The sequence below is a fragment of the Chiloscyllium punctatum genome, chromosome 11 (assembly GCF_047496795.1).
Source record: "Chiloscyllium punctatum isolate Juve2018m chromosome 11, sChiPun1.3, whole genome shotgun sequence".
NCBI classification, from domain to species: domain Eukaryota; kingdom Metazoa; phylum Chordata; class Chondrichthyes; order Orectolobiformes; family Hemiscylliidae; genus Chiloscyllium; species Chiloscyllium punctatum.
This window is the reverse complement of record NC_092749.1, coordinates 115,149,781-115,169,699: the sequence shown is the minus strand read 5'-3', so window position 1 is coordinate 115,169,699 and position 19,919 is coordinate 115,149,781. Positions and strand designations below refer to the sequence as shown.

Below are 19,919 nucleotides of genomic sequence, written 5' to 3'. Positions count from 1 at the left end.
CAAGTTCTTGACACTCAGATCAATATTTCCATGATCATGGTTATCTTATAAGAATTTTGTTTGGAAGTTTTAAATTTAAGATTTTTATATCATAATCTTTCTACAATAATGAAACCACTTCCTTAGTTTTGCTTACTATAAATTATATTCTTTTAACTTAAGCTTTTAGGCTATGTAAAAGATTTAAATGCGTAGCATTTGTAGCATTAATGAGGGAAATATTAATTCCATAAATGTTCTAGGTAGAACTATATTTCCATTTATTTTCTCACTTGGTGCTATCCAGGTGCCCAATGAATAGACAATAGGAGCAGAAATAGCTAACATGCAACTCTTCAACTATACCAAGAAAAAAACCAAACCATTTTACTAATGGCACCAATTTTACTAATGGCACCCTTAAAGACATCCTAACTTTCAACATGACATGCCTATCAGTAGCTCTCAAAAACATAAAATAAATCAATAATTTTGGCAATATTTGTTGATACTGATAGAAAGAAATCAGGCAAATCTTTTGAGATATAAAATCTGCAATACTACAAACAAAATAATGCAAATTATGAATTTGATTCAGATAGAAAATCAAAAATTAGATGAAATAAATCAGTAAGGGAGCAGTTGCATTCATTTGTAACTGAACAAAGATGAAAATACAGGGAACAATGGAAAATGAACATATAATTGTGTATAATGAAAAGGAAAATATATAAACTGCAAACAAAATAAAAGTGTAAGTGTGGAAGAGTTTGGCTGTCTTACAGTAATCTAGATAAGATCATCCAAGACACTTTTACGGAACTGTTGTAAATGTTATCAGACTCCTGAAAAGTTGGATAGGAGTCCTGAAGTCTGACAATTATCCATTCAGGGGAAATGCAATTAGTTTATTGTACACCTGAAACAACCTCTGTTCTCTTGAGAGAGAATGAATCCCTATCAGATTTTTTGACAAGCTGTCAACCACATGCAAGAAACTCCACACCCAACTTATTACAGCAGTATGCTTATTATCTTTCTTGGCATTTCATTTGAAAGTCATGTGTAAACTTGCTTACAGCTTGCAATAAAGTAAATCCTGCATACAAGTGCTCTCCCAATACTGGAATAAAAAACAAAATCTCTGAATGTCCTACTGATTAAGATCTCTATCTAATTCTGTCATATCTCAGAGTAAACCATCCTTAATGAAATAGTCATATGAATTTGGCTTTTAACAATAAAACATGTAATAGTGTGGAAATATATTCAAATACAGTATCATTTCAGCAAAGAATATAAATACATAACAAGCTCAATGGAGTGGCATGAAATTGACCAATAGGTTCCAGAACAATTCAAGATTAGGGACTAAGCTCAGGAGTCGAGAGTGTGGTGCTGGAAAAGCACAGCAGGTCAGGCAGCATCCGGGGAGCAGGAGAATCAATGATTAGGACATAAGCCCTTCATCAAGAATGAGGCTTTGAGCCAAGGGAGTAGAGAGATAAATGGGAAGGGGGTGGGGCTGGGGGGGGGGGGGTGGCGGGGGTGGTGGCGAAGGTAGCTGACAGTGCGATAGATAGATAAAGGTGAGGGTGATGGTGATAGATTGGAGAGGAAGGTGGAGTGGGTAGGTAGGAAGGAAGATAGACAGGTAGGACAGGTCATGAGGGTGGTGTCAAGTTGGAAAGTTGGATCTGGGAAAAGGTGGGGGGGAGGGGAAATGAGGAAACTGGTGAAATTCACATTAATCCCATGTGGTTGGAGGGTCCCAAGGCAGAAGTGAATGTGGTTCAAGACATTATCCATGTGATACACAACTATATCCAGCCCTTGAAGGATATGCAACATTGTGATCTGGACAATTTCCAGCACTGAATTGATGCTGCTGCGGCCTTCCAGTGGGGCATCAGCATTCCAGTAGCATCTGCTTGGTTCCTTGATTTTGTTAAGGACAGGTAACTCCACATTTAGAAGGTAAAAATGCAATCCATCAGAGTCAAAGTTGTTTTCTGAACAGTAAATCATGTTTGATGAATTTGTAAGAGTTCTTTGGAGATGTAATAAGCAAAATGGCTAATGGAGATCCTGTGGATGCAGTAAATCTGGACTTCTAGAAAGCATCTGATGAGGGTCCACACAAAAGTCACTCAAGGGGAGATCCCATTATGTTAGGGCAGTTTACTACCTTGGATAGAGGATTGGCTCACCAAACCAACAGAAAACAGAGTCATGATAAATGTTTTTTTTTCTAGATAGCAAGCTACAACTAATTGGGTACCACAGAGTTCAGTCTTCGGGCTCCAAATATTTACAATCTATATTAATGATTTGGATGCGGGGATAGAAGGTAATATAACCAAATTTGCAAATCTACTAAAATAGGTGGGATACTAAGTTGAAAGAAGCAATTTACAAATGGAAATTGATAGATTAGGTGAATGGGCCAAAATCTGGCAGATGGAGTTTACAGCAGCTAAGTGTGAGGTGATCCATTTTGGTCAGAGAATAGAAAAGCAACTTATTATCTAACTGGAAATAAACTGCGGAGTGAGATCTGGTTGTCCCCATGCAGGAGTCACAGAAAACTACAATTAAGGTACAGCAGGTATTAAGGAGTACAAATGGAATTTTGGCATTTATTGTGAAAGGAATAGAGAATAAAAGTGGAGAAGTGCTGCTTCAACTGCACAAGACCGCACCTGGAGAGCAGCATACAATTTTGGCCCCTTGAGAAAGAATGTAGTTGCATAAGAGGTAATGCAGAGGAGAATCACTAATTTGATTCCAGAGGCAAGAGGCTTTGTTTTATGAGGAGCGATTGAGCAGTTTAGGCCTACATTCTAGAGTTAGAAGAATGAGAGGAGATTTAATTGAGATAAAAAAAGATACTAAAGGAGAATGACAAAGGAGAATGACAAAGTAGATACACAGAGGATGATTCCACTTGTGGGCAATCTAAAACAGCACGGTGGCCCAGTGGTTAGCATTGTTGCCTCACAGCGCCAAGAATCCAGATTTGATTCCCACCTTGGGTGACTGTCCATGTGGAGTTTGCACATTCTCCCAATGTCTGCATGGGTTTACTCCAGTTTCCTCTCACAATCCAAAAGATACGCAAGTTAGGTGAATTGATCATGCTAAATTTTCCATCGTGTCCAGGGATGTGTAGGTGCATTAGTGTGGGATAAATGTAGAGTACTCAGAGAATGGGTATGGGTGGGATTATCTGCAGAGGGTCAGTGTAGACTCATTGGGCCGAAGGGCCTATTTCCACACTGTAGGGATTCTATTCTATAGTTTGAGGATAAGAGGTATCAGATTTAAATGTAATGAAATAAACAGAAATGAGGAGAAATTACTTCTATCAAAGGGTCATGAATCTGTGGAAATCACTACCTCAGAGTGTGGTGGATGCTGGGACATGTAGTAAATTTGAGGAGATAGAAGATCTTTTGTTTGTAATGATTTAAAGAGTTATGGAGAACGGGCAGGAAAGTTGGGGTTAAGGCTGAGATGAGATCAGCCATGATCTAATGAAGGCAGAGTAGGTTTGAGGAGCTGAAATACCTACTCCTGCTCCTATTTCTTATGTTCACATCACTGATATCTTTTATTTCATGGACCATGCCATTTTTGAGGATTTCCCTGTTGACTTATTCTGTACAAGGATCTTACTGTAACACAGGGAGAAAGTGAGGACTGCAGATGCTGGAGTACCAGAGTTGAAAAATGTGGTGCTGGAAAAACACAGAATCCTGCTCCTCAGATGCTGCCTGGCCTGCTGTGTTTTTCCAGCACCACATTTTTCAAATCTTACTGCAACACAGCTGAGAAGTGACTGTACTTCATGCATGAATGGGAATCAGCCTCTTTGGCGGGACAATTTTCACCCGTGCTTACTTCCCATCATGCTGATAAGTTTAGCCGGGTGGTTGATATACTCCTCCTCCTTACTTCTACAATCACCTCTCTGGTTTAAATGTTAAATTTAATGGAGTCATCTTTGGGATATCATTTCCATCACCCCAAATCCATTAGGTTTACTTCTTGATCTCAGCTTGTCTGCTCAGGTAAAATACCTTTGTTAATGTTAAATCATCCCTCAACTGAAAGTGGTCAGAGAATACTTCATCTACACCTCCTGCAACAGTTCTGCCATTGAGTCATTCTTCTTTTAAGCTGCAATACTCACAGTTCTCAGCATATCTGTAGAGATTATTAAGTATTAATACTTCCACCTTATCACTGGGTACATTTATTAAACTCAGCTCATTTAACATAAGCATTTTTTCACTGATTGAAGTAAGCATCGAATGTTTTTATTACCTCCTTGTGTGTTGCTGTTTTTCAGATGACCTCTTGCCTGACTACGATATTATTTGCACAACTACTCCTTACACACAATGGCATATTGAGCTGATCGTTGGCTCAGCTTTCCTGTGGGATCAGATGCAGCACAAGTAAATCTTGAGTACCAATTCAGCAACAGTTCTGCTTGATTGGAAGCTATGACCTGCTTGAAGTTTTCTAGTAATACTAGAGACCTCTCCTCATTGCTCTTTCACTTGCTGCTGCTGTATAATATTCTTGGTCTTGCTTTGCTGCTAAAAGAATGTTTACACAGTCTGCTGAGGTAACGAAAACATTAACATCTTATTGTGGCTTCAACTTGTCATAAGGCTTCAAAGACTAGCAAAATGATGTAACATTGCATCATTTCTTCTGAAGATGCATTCTGCCCCATTAACACATCATAGTGCCTTCATTTCAGGATTGAACTCCATCTGCCACTTCTCTGCCCAACTCTCCAGTCTATCTATATTCTCCTGTATTCTTTGACAGTCTGCTATGCTTTCTGCTACTCCACCAATCTTTGTGTCATCTACAAACTTACTGATCAGACCACCAATGCCTCTTCCAGTTCATTTATGTATATCACAAACAACAGTGACTCCAGCACTGATCCCTGTGCAAACCACGAAGATGTGTTCTTACTTACTTAATCACTGATGTTAGGCTAACATCCTGTTGATGAACGGTTTCTCCCCCCCTCCACTCTTGAAAAGTTGTGAAACATTTTCTGCCTGCCAATTTGATGGGGCTGTTTCCAAATCTATTGAATTTTGGGAAATGGCCTCCAGTCTGAAAAACAACCCTCCATCACCACCCTCTGTCTTCTACCTTTAAGCCAGTTCTGTATCCAAATGGTTAGTTCTCCCTGTATTCCATGAGATCTAACCTTGCTAATCAATCTCCCATGGGGAACCTTGTCGAACACCCTTCTTAAACAGTGGCACCACGTTAGCCAACCTTCTGTCTTCCGGCACCTCACCTGTGACTATCGATGATACAAATATCTCAGCAAGCAACATTTGGGGGCATTTGGACGGATATGTGGGTGGGGGAAGTTTAGAGGGAGATGAGCTGGGTGCTGGCAGGTGGGACTGGATGGGGATGGGATATCTGGTCGGCATGGACGGGTTGGACCGAAGGGTCTGTTTCCATGCTGTGCATCGCCATGACTCTATTTCAGAAAGACTGGAGGGACAAGCCTGGGAACTATAAATCTGTGAGCTGGACTTCAGTGGTGAAAGTGATTATTGCAGATGCTGGATATTAGAGTCAAGATTAGAGTGGTGCTGGAAAAGTACAGCAAGTCAGGCAGTACCCGAGGAGCAGGAAGATCGATGTTTCGGGCAAAAGCCCTTCATCAGAAATTGAATCCAAAGGTGATTCTGAAAGATAGGATTTACATGCACACGAAAAGACAGGGACAAATCAGGGATATACCAATGCAGAAGAAAAGGTGCAATTTCAAGAATGTAAGGGGTTAAAACAGCATTAGATTATTAAAACTTACAGCAGTAATGTTGTGACAGGTGGATATCCAAGGGAGAGGAATTTGAAAGGTTGAGATCCAACTAGCGAGGGATACAAGTATTTACCATGGATTGATGGTGAGGTAGAAAGACTGGTGAGTGGTGGAACGTTTTTCGTAGGATATGGCAGTCAAAGACCAGAGACCAAATTTATTGCCTATCCCAAATTGCCCTTGAGCTGAATGGCTTGCCTCATGTTGATTTTGGGGTACATGATCACAGGATAGGAAATCAAAGAGTTGTAGCAATTTTCTGATAATTTGAGTTTATTAGGAAGCAGCAATTTAGATGATACATCAGTTAATTCAGCAAAAAAAAGTATATGACTGACAGAACAATTCAGTGATCCTAAATCTGTCCTGTAGAACGGAGGAACAGGAGTAGTAGTTTTGAAGGGGAAAAAGTCTTTGCCTTCATTATTCCCTCAGGTTGATGTAAAGGAACTCATCTCCCAAGAAGGTGGTATCATTTCCCTGGAATTTCTTGCTTGTATCTGTATCTTTTTACCTATCCCTACTGGTATACTTATGTTAGGTGCTGGCCATCCCTGCTGTGTCAATTACTTGTCTAAGCTCTTTTGGTCAATGACCATGAGCAGTTACTCATGATGCCAGGATGACCAGTGTCCCCTTGCCCATCACAATTTAAAGGCTAGTTTCATTCTTCCCACAAACAAAAGTTGATGATTTCCAAAATGCTGAACTCACAACAGGATAGTGTGGTGCACAATAAATTTTTCCCTTATGCCTGTATAACGCTAGTTATCACTGTAAAACAGTTAAATGAGACTTCATGCTACACAGAAAATACCAAATAAGGAACACTGGTTGAACACAGTTTTAAAGGGACCCCAATTTCCAACACTAGATCATTTCAGAAGGTAGTTAACCATATTTGAATTCACATGTAGGCCAGATCAGGTAAAGACAGCAGATTTCCTTCCCGAAAGGACATCAGTGTACTACATTAGTTTTTATGCTAATCTATTGCAGTTTCGTGATACCATCACTGAGAATAGCTTTCAATTATAAAATTATTAATTGAATTTTATTTTCACAGTAGCGGAGGTGGCAGGGAATGGAATTGAATCTCCATCCCTAGAGCCTGGACATCTAGATTTGCTAGTACAGTGACATCTCTACTATGCTACCATGTCCCCCTAAATTAAGACTGTATGGGCAGTCACAGGACATGACAGTGGTCATCCTTGCATCATGGATGTGGTCTGAGATGAACTTGCTGATGAAAAAGATCTCAAAAACATAAAAGGCAATTAGAGGAAGAGAAGTTTAGTGGGATGCAGTTTATGTGAACAGTGAGAGAGTATTCAAAACTGCAAAGAAATTCAAGGAGATCTAGGTAATTAAAGTGCAGGTCAAAAAGTTTACTTGGTACAGGTACTATGGGAAGACAAAATTTACATCTAAGTAAGGAAGTCAGCATGGGACTTGGGAAGATGGCACATAATGAGGATCCCTCGTTATTGGGATTGCAATTTGTAATTAATAGAATTTATAAATTGGTTTGATTTCTTTGCACCCTTTTCTAGGTTTGTAATTTATTTTACTGCTGAAGACTTTGTATGCATGAGGACACCGTAAATATGGAAAATGTCTTGTTTTACTGCTTTAGGTTTTTTGAACATTAAATGTAGTGTGCAACTTTCACGGTATAATTTTCAATTATCTTGTGTATACTCTGACATTGTGTTCTGTAAAATGTTAAACCCCTTGGGATGTTGGAACAAGCCTTTGGTAAAAACAACTCGAGCAACTATAAATTTAACTGTCACAGGTAGGGTTTTCAGTTAGAATGAAACAATCCCTGGAGCTTCTGAGACAAACTCTCAGATCTAGTCTCTGAGCCCTCCTCAATCCATCCCATTTCACAGACGGCACTTAAAATGCAAAACAACACAAATTCCAGGATGATACAATTTTTTACTTGGAAATATAAGTTTCCTTAGTCCCCTACTCATCCCCAATCACTACTCATCCATATTTCTTCTCGAATAGCTCCTAAGAATTTTCTATCTCAAACAACTTCACAATTGAAAGAACGCAGGCTTAATTTCACTTGCAGCTCGAAAATCTTGTATCTATGCATATGTAATGTATCTATATGAATGCATATGTAAATATTTCATTCACTACATACAATCACAAAGTGGAAGTTAAATCTATTCCTAAAATAATTAGCTTTATTGGCAGATTTTGAGTCAATATCAAAAATGACTATTAGCTAAACAATTCAAACTGGCAGCTATTCACCAAAAATCCAGTTCGCTTTGGGCTGCAAATTCATCAGCACTTGTAACAGTCCGTCGGCTGAGATTAATTACAATTAAACTTTTAACTAATAATTAGTTTGTCATTTAGAAAAAAAAGGTAGTTTATAACCATAATTTAAGAATGTATTATTAGCCGAGGTGTCCCACATAAGCATTTAAGATCAACTGTTGGTTTAGATAAATAAAGAAATGCAGATGATGGAAACCTGAAACAAAAGCCGAAAGTGCTGGAAAAGCACAGCATCTGTAAAGAGAAAATAGAGTTAATATTTCAAGACCAGTGACCCATTGTCAGAAGGTTTAACTCTTTTCTCTCTATGGGAGCTTGCCAGATCTGCAGTTTTTCTCCTGCACACTTTTTTTTGATGTAGCTGGCTGAGAAGGAAGGGGCAATTGGACCATAGCACTATATTATATTCAGTCCACACCTTAAAATCAGACATTCAGCCCTTACTTTTCGCATTGTCATCACAAAATTTATATTTATACATAAAATAGAATTGTTTAATTCATATCTTTGAATAATTCATTTTTAGGTAGAAACAATGGCTGAATTGTCGGAAGTAGACTCATATGTTACAAAAGAATTTTTGTTTTTTTTTAGAAAGGAGAGCATGTTAATTAAAATACCAAAATGACATGAAGGCAGTGACTAATATTGCAAAAGAGGATGGTGAGATGTTCAATACAACACAAAAATTAACCCCAGGAGAAGGCTGCATTTGTCGTGAAAGATCTACATTTAATAAGGACTTCTAAAGTTGTTATGGATACACTCTTTGAAAGACAACCACTGACAAGCAGAAAAAAGGCAGGATTACCAACATACAGATGAATGAATTTCAGTGAACATTATTCACAAAAATGGCAAGCATCATGTGTACAGTGTGTCAATCACTGACAACATTAGTGAAGTCCAACACTCAATGTACAACTGATACTCCAGGCAAATGCAATGCTCTGCAAAAACAGTCAAAGCAAGGTGGACGGGAAAAGTTAAAGCTTCATAGGATACAAGACCTGCACAACAAAGGTCAGAGTGGGTGTGAAAAGTTGAAAAGTTCATATCAAATGATAGAAAGGGCCTTGAGGCTAAACAGGAGATGCAAGAACAAGGTGAAAAAGATGAAATTTCAGCAACAGAGTTAAAAGAAAAATATTAGTTTCAAATTTCTACATGTAACAGTTAAAAATCAATTACATTTCTAGTACAGTCAAATTCATAATCAAATTAGAACACTGTACAAAGCATTATTTGCTATTAAAACAAAATCCTGTTTTGCATCAGGTCAACTTTTTTCAAACTTGCTACAACCTGCATAACAATTTGGTGTTAGTAGATATTCTGCTGAGTAGTAATGTCAATAGCATACTGAGTCACAAGGTCATTATTTGCTAAAACAACTTCATATTTTTAAATTTAATGTGATATGAGTAAATGCTCATTTGATGCCGCATCATAGATTTCTGTGTCACACTGTAATTACTCCTTCCCTCTCCAGCAATTCAACTTGGAATACAGAGAAATGTCTATGTGCCAATCCTTTGTTTACTGAATTATCATATGGCTTCCTAATTTAACCATAAGTAACAACTTAAATTCAAAGACTATGGACAGAATTTGAGACTTTAAAATGGGGAAATAATTATATACACAAGCCATGGGGTCTAGTTAGCTCCTGCTCTCAAATCCCAACTCAGATGGAAATACAATCTGAACTCAGTGCTGATGCTACAGGATTCTGATTAGTTATACATTAAGACTTGTGTTAAATGCAAGTTTTCTGTTGTGCAACATTTCTTACAGACAATAAGATGTAGGAGCAGAAATAATCAGTCATTCAGCTTGAGTCTGTTCTGCCATTCAATGAAATCATCTGATGATCCTTAGTTTCACTTTCTTACCTTTCCCCTATAACTATAGATACTGGCTTAAAAAAAAACTACCTCAGCCTTGAATAAACTTAATGATCCAGTCTTCATAGCCATCTGCCATAAAATAATTCCATAGATTTACAGTCTCCGAAAGGATAAATCTTCATTTGTTTTAAATGGGCAATAACGATGTTACTTTGAGATTATGCCCTGAGATCTTTCCTAATGTCAGGGGTCCAAACTAGCACAGTATTCCAGTTGAGGTCTAACTAGAACAGAATAGAATATAATAGAACGGTACAGGTAAACAACCCTTTATCTGAAATCCCAAAATCCGAAAAGCTCCGAATGTTTCTTTGTGAAGTTTTTTTCTCATTAACAAGGTTGTTTGGCATGCAAACAGTTAACCCAACTCCACACCCACTTGATACATGTCACTCAGATGTGACGTGGGTGGGCATGGCCAAGCACCAGCAGGCCTCAATTCTGTCTCAGAGTCCGTAGTACTCAGAGTGAGTCTGCTGTTCGGTAAGACTTTTTAAAATTTCACTGTCAAACTGTCACTTATTCTGAAATTCAAAAAATTCCGAATTCCATAAATCAGTTGGTCTTGAGCTTTTTGGACAAAAGATTGTGTACCTGTAATTTATTGTCACTTGTATATTTACAAAAAAATACAGTGAGAAGTGTCTCAGTCATCATACTCTGGAACATATATAAATAACAAATCATTTATAAGAAAAGTGCCCTGTATAATTTTAGCATATCATCCCCATTTTTATACTCCATTCTCATTGAAACAGAGGCCAACATTTCATTTGCATTCCTTATTACCCGCTGAACTTGTATGCTAACTTTTTGTGATACAAGGACTTCCAAATCGCTGCTGTAGCTTTCTGCTGTCTTTCTCCATTTAAACAACAGTTAGCTCCTCTATTCTTCCTGTAACAGTGTGTAACCTCAAGTTTTGCCCAGCCAAGTTTTTGCCCACTTGGTTAACCTGTCGATATTCTTCCTCAGACTTTTTGTGTCAACCTTATCACTTACTTTTGTGTCACTTCTCATTTTCTACAGGCTGGTTCAAAGTGAAACAGCTGCAAAAATTAAATATAGCAACAGTTTAAGTATGAATCAAAAGTACAGAATGCTTTGAGGATGAGGAGAAAAACTCCTACAGATTTGTTTGTTTCTCCTGGGCAGTTAGAGAACCTTGCAATAAAAAAATTAACAAAATCAAAAATGTTTGCAAGACTAAAATTATGTCTTTTTGAGAAAATCATTTAATATTTACTTGATTGGTTCCTCCTCAATCACGACATTTACCTCCAAAGCACCTTGGATGCATCTTGTACTATCTACTGGACCAACAGAAATAACAAATTGCCACATTTACATCAACAGCATTTCTCCTCATCCCTCAAAGAAACATTAAAAAAAATGAGTAAGTCATAAAGGAGCCTTCCACATCCATCAAAGTTTTACTTGCACATCCACTAATATCATTTATTGTATCCGTTGCTCCCGATGTGGTCTCCTCTACATTGGGGAGACTGGGCGCCTCCTCCTTTAGAGACCGCAATTTCCCTTCCCACGTGGTTAAAGATGCCCTCCAACACATCTCGTCCACATCCCGCACCTCCGCCCTCAGACCCCACCCCTCCAACCGTAACAAGGACAGAACGCCCCTGGTGCTCACCTTCCACCCTACAAACCTTCGCATAAACCAAATCATCCGCCGACATTTCCGCTACCTCCAAAAAGACCCCACCACCAGGGATATATTTCCCTCCCCACCCCTTTCCGCCTTCCGCAAAGACCGTTCCCTCTGTGACCCACCCTCCCATTCTGGCACTTTCCCCTGCCACCGCAGGAACTGTAAAACCTGTGCCCACACCTCCTCCCTCACCTCTATCCAAGGCCCTAAAGGAGCCTTCCACATCCATCAAAGTTTTACCTGCACATCCACTAATATCATTTATTGTATCCGTTGCTCCCGATGTGGTCTCCTCTACATTGGGGAGACTGGGCGCCTCCTAGCAGAGCGCTTCAGGGAACATGTCCGAGACACCCGCACCAATCAACCAAACCGCCCCGTGGCCCAACATTTCAACTCCCTCTCCCACTCTGCCGAGGACATGGAGGTCCTGGGCCTCCTTCACCGCCACTCCCTCACCACCAGACGCCTGGAGGAAGAACGCCTCATCTTCCGCCTCGGAACACTTCAACCCTAGGGCATCAATGTGGACTTCAACAGCTTCCTAATTTCCCCTTCCCCCACCTCATCCTAGTTTCAAACTTCCAGCTCAGCACTGTCTCCTTGACTTGTCCGACCTGCCTATCTCTTTTTCCACCTATCCACTCCACCCTCTCCTCCCCCACTCACCCATTGTACTCTATGCTACTCTCTCCCCACCCCCACTCTCCTCTAGCTTATCTCTCCATGCTTCAGGTTCACTGCCTTTATTCCTGATGAAGGGCTTTTGCCCAAAACGTCGATTTCGCTGCTCCTTGGATGCTGCCTGAACTGCTGTGCTCTTCCAGCACCACTAATCCAGAAAGTACCTAGTAGCTTCACTCAGTGATGGTCAAAGTAGTTGGCACCTTCACAGATGCTTCACTTCAGTTTGTATGTTCTAGGGAAAGCAATTCCCACCTGACAGTGTGGGAATGTTGCATTTCTTTTTCAAGAAAGGCTTTCAGGGTGTCCTTGTAGTATTTTCTCTGCTCTCCCAGTGATCATTTACTATTGTAGAGCTTGGAGAACAGCACTTGTTTAGGGAGTCTTGTGTTGGGCACACTGGTCTTACGTGACCAATGCCTCAATGCTAGGTATATTAGCTTGGGAGGGCACATGTTGGTATGTCTATTCTGCTAATGGATTTGCATGATTTTGCAAAGGCAGTACTGCTGATAACTCTCCAGGGATTTGAGGTGTATACGGTTCATGTTTCTGATACATACAGGAGGGTGGAGATCAAGGCTGCTCAATAGACCATAAGCTTGGCGCTGGGTTTGAGGTTTTGGGTTTTGAATACTCTGTTCCTCAGGTGCCTGATGGCTGCATTGGCATATTGCTTACACTGACAGGAGGCTCCCAAGGTATGAGAAATGATAATTGTCAAGGGCTTGCTGTGGATTTTGATTGTCAGGGGCAGTGTTATGCGGCAGGAGTGGGACAGTACAGAACTTTTATTTTCTGGATATTTAGTCTGAGGCCCACTCACTCATGCCTTGGTGAATGTGTTGATGGTTTGTAGCTCAGTGTCATTGCACACACCTGCCGGTGTCATCTGCTGTCTGCAGCCTGATGACGACAGACGGGTGGATTTGGTTGTGATCTGGAGGCAAAGGTTTTAATAGTTTTGCATTTATCCTGTAGAAGAACTCCACTCTGGCAGGAAGCTTCGCAGAGATGGGGTGGAAGGTTGCAGTGAAGAAGATGGAGAAGAGTGTTGGTATAATGAAATGGCAGTGCTTGACCCCAGTTTGCACTGATATTGGGTCCATGATGGTGAGGATCACAGTTTGCATGTCAATATGAAGAGGTGAAGAGTGGTGATGAATTTCTGCAAGCAGTCAAACTTGAAGAGGATATTCCACAATTCTTGCAATTGACTGAATCGAAGGCCACATACAGAGGTCAGTACTGTTCCCTGCACTTTGATTTGTTGTGCACTGAAAATTGTGTCCATTGTGCCTTTTTGTAGGGTCACACAGCACAGAAACCGACCTTTCGGTCCAAGTTGTCCTTGCTGACCAAGTTTCTCAAACTAAACTAGTGCCTGCATTTGGTCCAGATCCCTCAAATCCTTCCCTATTCATGTATCTATCCAAAATTTCTTTTAAATATCATAAGTATACTTGAATATACCATTTCCTATGGCAGTAGATTCCACATACAAACTATTATAATGTGAAAAATTGCCTCTCAGGTCCCTCTTAAATCACTCTCCTCTCACTTTAAAAAAAGCCCTCTTGTTTTGAACTCATTCACCCCAGAGAAAAGACCTATTCACCCTATCTGTGCCCCTCAAATTTTATAAACCTCTATATGATCGCTCCTCAACCTCCTGCACTCCAGTGAAAAAAGTCCCAGCCTATACCACAAACTCTCCAGTCCCAGCAATATCCTGGTAAATCTTTTCTGAACCCTCTCCAATTTAATAATATCCTTCCAAAGCAGTACAATCAGAACTGTACACAGTACTCCAGAAGAAGCCTCACCAATGTCCTGTACAACCTCAACATGATGGCCTAACTGCTATATACAAAGGTCTGAGTGATAAAGGCAAGCCTGCTAAATGCCTTCTTCACCAATCTGTCTACCTGCGATGCAAACTTCAAAGAATTATGTTGATACTCGTAGAGGAGATTTTCAGCTACTGGGAGATGATTGAGGAGGGTTCTCATAATGACCATTCCTATGAAATTTCTTTGTAATTTCCAGTCAGATCTGTCTTCTTTGTCAAATATCATAATTGTGACCATTTTCAAGATTTCCCAGATAAGTTTAATGTGATCATGGATTTGTGTCACAGTGTCTGTTCGACATATTTTAGCATTTCAGCAGGGATTTCATCATCATATTAAATGATGGAGCAGGATTAAAGGGCCAAATGGCCTACTCCTGATCCTAATCCTATTTTCTGTGTTTCTTTCGTTTCCAAGTCCCACACGCTATGCATCCCATTACTTAATATCAGCACCAAAAACATGCACTCCTTCACTCAATACATTGTGAAAGCTTGATTACTACAAAGATTATAGCATCATCATCATCATCTTAAGGCAATGAATGACATAACTCCTACATCACAGATATTTAAAACAAATGAAAATAACCTGAGAGTCTTAGTTGTTCCAGAAATCCTGGTTTTTCATGTGACATTTCTCTTCACAGCTGCAGCTCGGTTGGCTAAAATTTCTACAGTGTGAATATATGCATTGTTTATAATTTTGCATGAGGCATAACATGGCAAAATGCATCTCATAGACCCGATAGTATCTGGTTGATAATGTCCTTAAATTAATGTGAATAAAATCTAGATCATTAGTTTCAAAAATTTTATTCAGCTATTTATTCTGTGCATTTTTTTAAAAGAGCAAGTGTTTGCATATGTAAAAGAAAATGGAGTGTTTAAAAAAAACTGAACAACAACTCAAAAGTCAAAGTGTACTCATTATATAGATGGGACAACTCCAGTTGTGTTCAAATTTATTAAAAATCTGTTGTTTTTTTCTCTTCTATTTGGAGTCATGTGTTGTGGATTTGGGAGGTAGTCATTAACTTCCACCATGCATTCAGGACAGATTCCAATTAAAGATTACATCATTTGTTCTTTTGGGACGTACAAATAATGCAAATAAAAGACTATTGTGTTACAAAAGCAATAGAGGTTGCTCCCTGGATAATACATCAAATTTCACAAAATTTGAAACTACCTACACTTTTATGGGGTGATAACCTTTGTGGTAATGGACACATTCAATGTCATATGTACAGCCTCATTGCTGGGGATCAAAAAGCTCCTGGGGTGACTGGCTAGTGGAAAAAGGTCTGCATCCTCACTTGGTGGTGTCTTCTTTCCAGCAGGAAATTAGTCAAGTGTCTTTTCTCCCTCCTGATAAAAAATACCCCACAAGTCAAATGCTTTTTCATCGATATGACTTAGGTGGTAGTTCTTCTCCGGGGCAGCCTGAAAGGATCCTATTGCATAGATACATAACGGCATTGTAAACTTTACATAAATAGGAAGGTCCTTAAAGTCAATCCAGAACAAACAGTACAAACTCTCGTACTCCTTATAGGTCTGCTCAGACATATTGTTAGGATCCCAGCTGATGGTATGAGAAAAAAAGAACTAAGAGCATGAGTAGGCAATTAAACCCTTCAATGCTGCTCAGATGCGATCATATCAGCCTCAACCTTCCTGCCTGTTCTTCATTATTTTTTAACCCATTACTTATTAAAAAGTTGCCGATCTCCTCCTCAAAATTATTCAGGGTCCCAGCACCAACTGCACTCTGGGTTAGTGACCCTTTGAGAGAAGCAATTTCTCATTGATTTTAAATCTGCCATGCCTAAACGTAAAACATTCTAGATTGCCCAAACATCCACTCTACATTTATGTTGTCAATCCCCTTCAGCACTTTATATACCTCAATTAGATTTCCTCTCATTCTTTTAAACTGCTTAAGCTCTCCTCATAAGACAAGTTTTCCATCACTGGAATTAATCCAGTGAACCTCCTCTGAACTGATTCAAATGCAATTATATCCTTCAAGTAGGAGGACCAAAACCTACGCAGTATTCCAGATGCAGCCTCACCAATGCCTTACACAATTGCAACACTTCCCTGCTTTTAAGCTCCATTCCTTTAGCAACAAATGCCAAAATTCATTTGCCCTCCTTACTATCTGCAGTAGCTGCATACTAGTTTTCTGCGATTCCTGCACGTGATCTCTCTGCAACAAGACACTCTCAAATTTCTCTCCATTTACATAAGTTGCCTTTCTATTCTTCTGACCAAAATGGTTAACCTTAAGTAATGGTTATCCATGTTAAGCTTCATCTGTCAAATTTTAGCCCATTTACCTAACCTATCCATATCTATTTATAAATTTCTTATTTATTTATTGCAACTCACTTTCCCACCTATTTTAGTGTCACTTACAAACTTGGCTACAGCATATTTTATCCTGCATCTCAGTCACTAATATAGATTGTAAATAGTTGGGGTCTTGAGGACTGAACCCTGTGGTACCCCACTAATTGCAGCTTGCCAACAAGGAAAAGACCCATTTATTCTGACTCTCTGCTTGCTATTGGTAATCCAATCCTCTATCCAAACTAATATGTTGCCCTTAACCCGATGTGATCATACCTTGTCTATTAACCTTTTGTGCCTTCTATAAGTTCAGTTATGCTACATCTGCAGATTCCCCAATATTGACTTTGCTTGTTATATCATTCTGTAATTTGCTTAAATTCTTCAAATGCTATAAACCCTTCCTAATAATGGACAGATCCCAGAGTGAAACCCAGCTTCACTGACCAAAAAAGTTTTACATTAGCAGTTTGACTTCTGTGGTGGTTAATTACTGAACAAATTCACACAAAGCTGCCGATATTCTTTTAACAAAACAGCACCAGCTTCATGCATAAAAGGGAAAAAAAGCTATATATAGAGAATACATTTTAAAAATTTATACAGTCATAAAGTTATAGGGTCAGAGCATGGAAACAGACCCTTTAGCTCAACTTGTCAACACCGACCAGCTATCCCAATCCAACCTAGTCCCATTTATCAGCATTTGGCCCATATTCCTCTCAACCCTTCTTATTTATATACCCATCCAGGTGCCGTTTAAATATTGTAATTGTACCCGCCTCCACTACTTCCTCTGGCAGCTTGTTCCATACATATATCACCCTCTGCATGAAAAAGTTACTCCTCAGATCCTTTATAAAACTTTCCCCTCTTACCTTAAACCTACACCCTCTCATTTTGAACTCCTCCACCCTAGGAAAAAGACTTTGGCACCTGTCCATGTCCTTCATGATTTTATACACCTCTAAAAGGTCACCTCTTAACAGCAAAAACAATTATTTTTCCCATTAATATCCTTTAGTGTTTCTCAATCCCATTGAAATCTTATTCCTCCATTAACTTTTTAATTTCTTATTTAAATTACTCTTCTTATTCCTGGACTGCTGAAACCATAAAGTCATACAGATGTACAGGACAGAAACAGACCCTTCGGTCCAACTCGTCCATGCTGACCAGATATCCTAACCTCATCTACTCCCATTTGCCAGCATTTGACCCATAGTTCTCTAAACCCAAACTATTCATATACCCATCCAGATGCCTCTTAAATGCTGTAATTGTACAGCCCCCACCACTTCCTCTGGCAGCTCATTCCATACATGCACCACAGTCTGCATGAAAAAGTTGTCCCTTCGGTCCTTTTTATTTCTTTCCCCTTTCATCCTAAACCCATGCTCTCTAGTTCTCAACTCCCCCACCCCATAACCTCTATACGGTCACCCCTCAGCCTCCGATGCTCCAGGGAAAACAGCCCCACCTTTTTCAGCCTCTCCCTATAGCTCAAATCCTCCAACCCTGGCAACATTCTCATAAATCTTTTCTAAACCCTTATAGGTGTCACAACATCCTCCCAGTAGGAAGGAGACCAGAATTGTATGCAATCTTCCAGAAGTGGCCTAACCAATGTCCTGTACATCCACAACATGACCTCCCAACTCCTATATAAATGGTCTGCCCAATAAAGGAAAGTCTATCATCACCTTCTTCACTATTCTATCTACCTGCAATTCTACTTTCAAGGAACTATGAACCTACACTCCAAGGTCTCTTGCAACTGAAGACATTCTTCCAGCTCTGACAGCTGGGAGACGTCTACAAACTAAACTCTCATTGGCTGGAGATTTAGCGAGTTTTGAGAAGATTTATAGCTCAGGTCGAGGTTCTGCATGTAGGTTTGCTCGCTGAGCTGGAAGGTTTATTTTCAGATGTTTCGTCACCATACTAGGTAACATCTTCAGTGAGCCTCCAGACAAAGCACTGCTGATGATTCCTGCTTTCTATTTATATGTTTGGGTTTCTTTGGGTTGGTGATGTCGTTTCCTGTGGTGATGTCATCTCCTGTTCTTTTTCTCAACAGGTGGTAAACCGGGTCCAGGTCAATGTGTTTGTTGATTGAGTTCCAGTTGGAATGCCATGCTTCTAGGAATTCTTCTGCGTGTCTCTGTTTGGCTTGTTCCTGGGATGGATGTGTTGTCCCAGTCGAAGTGGAGTCCTTCCTCATCGTATGTAAGGATACTAGTGAGGAAGGGTCATGTCGTTTTGTGGCTAGTTGATGTTCATGTATCCTGGTGGCTAGTTTTCTGCCTGTTTGTCCAATGTAGTGTTTGTGACAGACCTTGCATGGTATCTTGTAAATGACATGAGGTTTACTTGTTGTCTGTATAGGGTCTTTCAAGTTCATTAGCTGCTGTTTTAGTGTGTTGGTGAGTTTGTGGGCTACCATGATGCCAAAGGGTCGGAGTAGTCTGGCAGTCATTACAGAAGTGTCTTTGCTGTAGGGGAGAATGGCTAGGGTTTCTGGATGCGTTTTGTCTGCTTGTTTGGGTTTATTGCTGAGAAATCAGTGGACTGTGTTCATTGGATACCCATTCTTTTTGAATACACTGCATAAGTGATTTTCCTCTGCTCTGCGTAGTTGCTCTGTGCTGCAGTGTGTGGTGGCTCGTTGAAATAATGTTCTGATGCAGCTTCGTTTGTGGCTGGTAGGTGATTGCTTCTGTAGTTCAATATTTGGTCCATATGTGTGTTTTCCTGTAGACGCTGGTTTGAAGTTCCCCATTGGCTGTTCACTCTACTGTGACGTCTAGGAATGGCAGTTTGTTGTTCACTAAAGAAGAGGCAATTAACTTCCCAAGTTGAGATATTTAACTAAAATCACATGATTTCTTGAAAATCATAGGCAGAATCTTATAGCAGTCTCAGTGACATGGGCTATGACAATATTTGTGGTAGAACAGGACAAGAAGTCTGACGAGGCTTAACTCAATATTGGGAGCATCTCACTCCAGCTTGTGTACTTTTGATAAGTGAGTTTCTCACTCAGGAGCTTGAGTTGCTTTTAAGGCTGATTATTGCTTGTTAAATTCCTTTGATGGCCTAACTCACTGCATTAATATTCAGCTTCCTGTTTCTAAATGTGCCAAACACGCAAGGTGTCAAGAAAACTAGTCATGGAAATGACAGTGTGTATCTGGTGACTTCAGTTCCTTGCTTGCTCCAAAGGACTTCCATGTTGTTCAGGACTAAACAGCATCCCAGGGAACAATGCATGCACACCAGCAG

At 39.8% G+C, this 19,919-nt stretch overlaps 1 protein-coding gene across 4 annotated transcripts in view; it reads right to left on the bottom strand.

Moving 5' to 3' along the window:
• wdpcp (WD repeat containing planar cell polarity effector) overlaps positions 1–19,919 on the bottom strand; it is a 143,061-nt gene that overhangs the window by 101,697 nt on the left and 21,445 nt on the right. The window contains exon 1 of one of the 4 annotated variants that reach the window (XM_072581587.1): positions 4,309–4,331. The exons of the other annotated variants lie outside the window; for them this stretch is intronic. The gene's annotated coding sequence lies outside the window, so the exon portion shown is untranslated. Of the gene's footprint in view, positions 1–4,308; positions 4,332–19,919 lie in introns of those variants that run through there. 4 annotated transcript variants of the gene reach the window in all.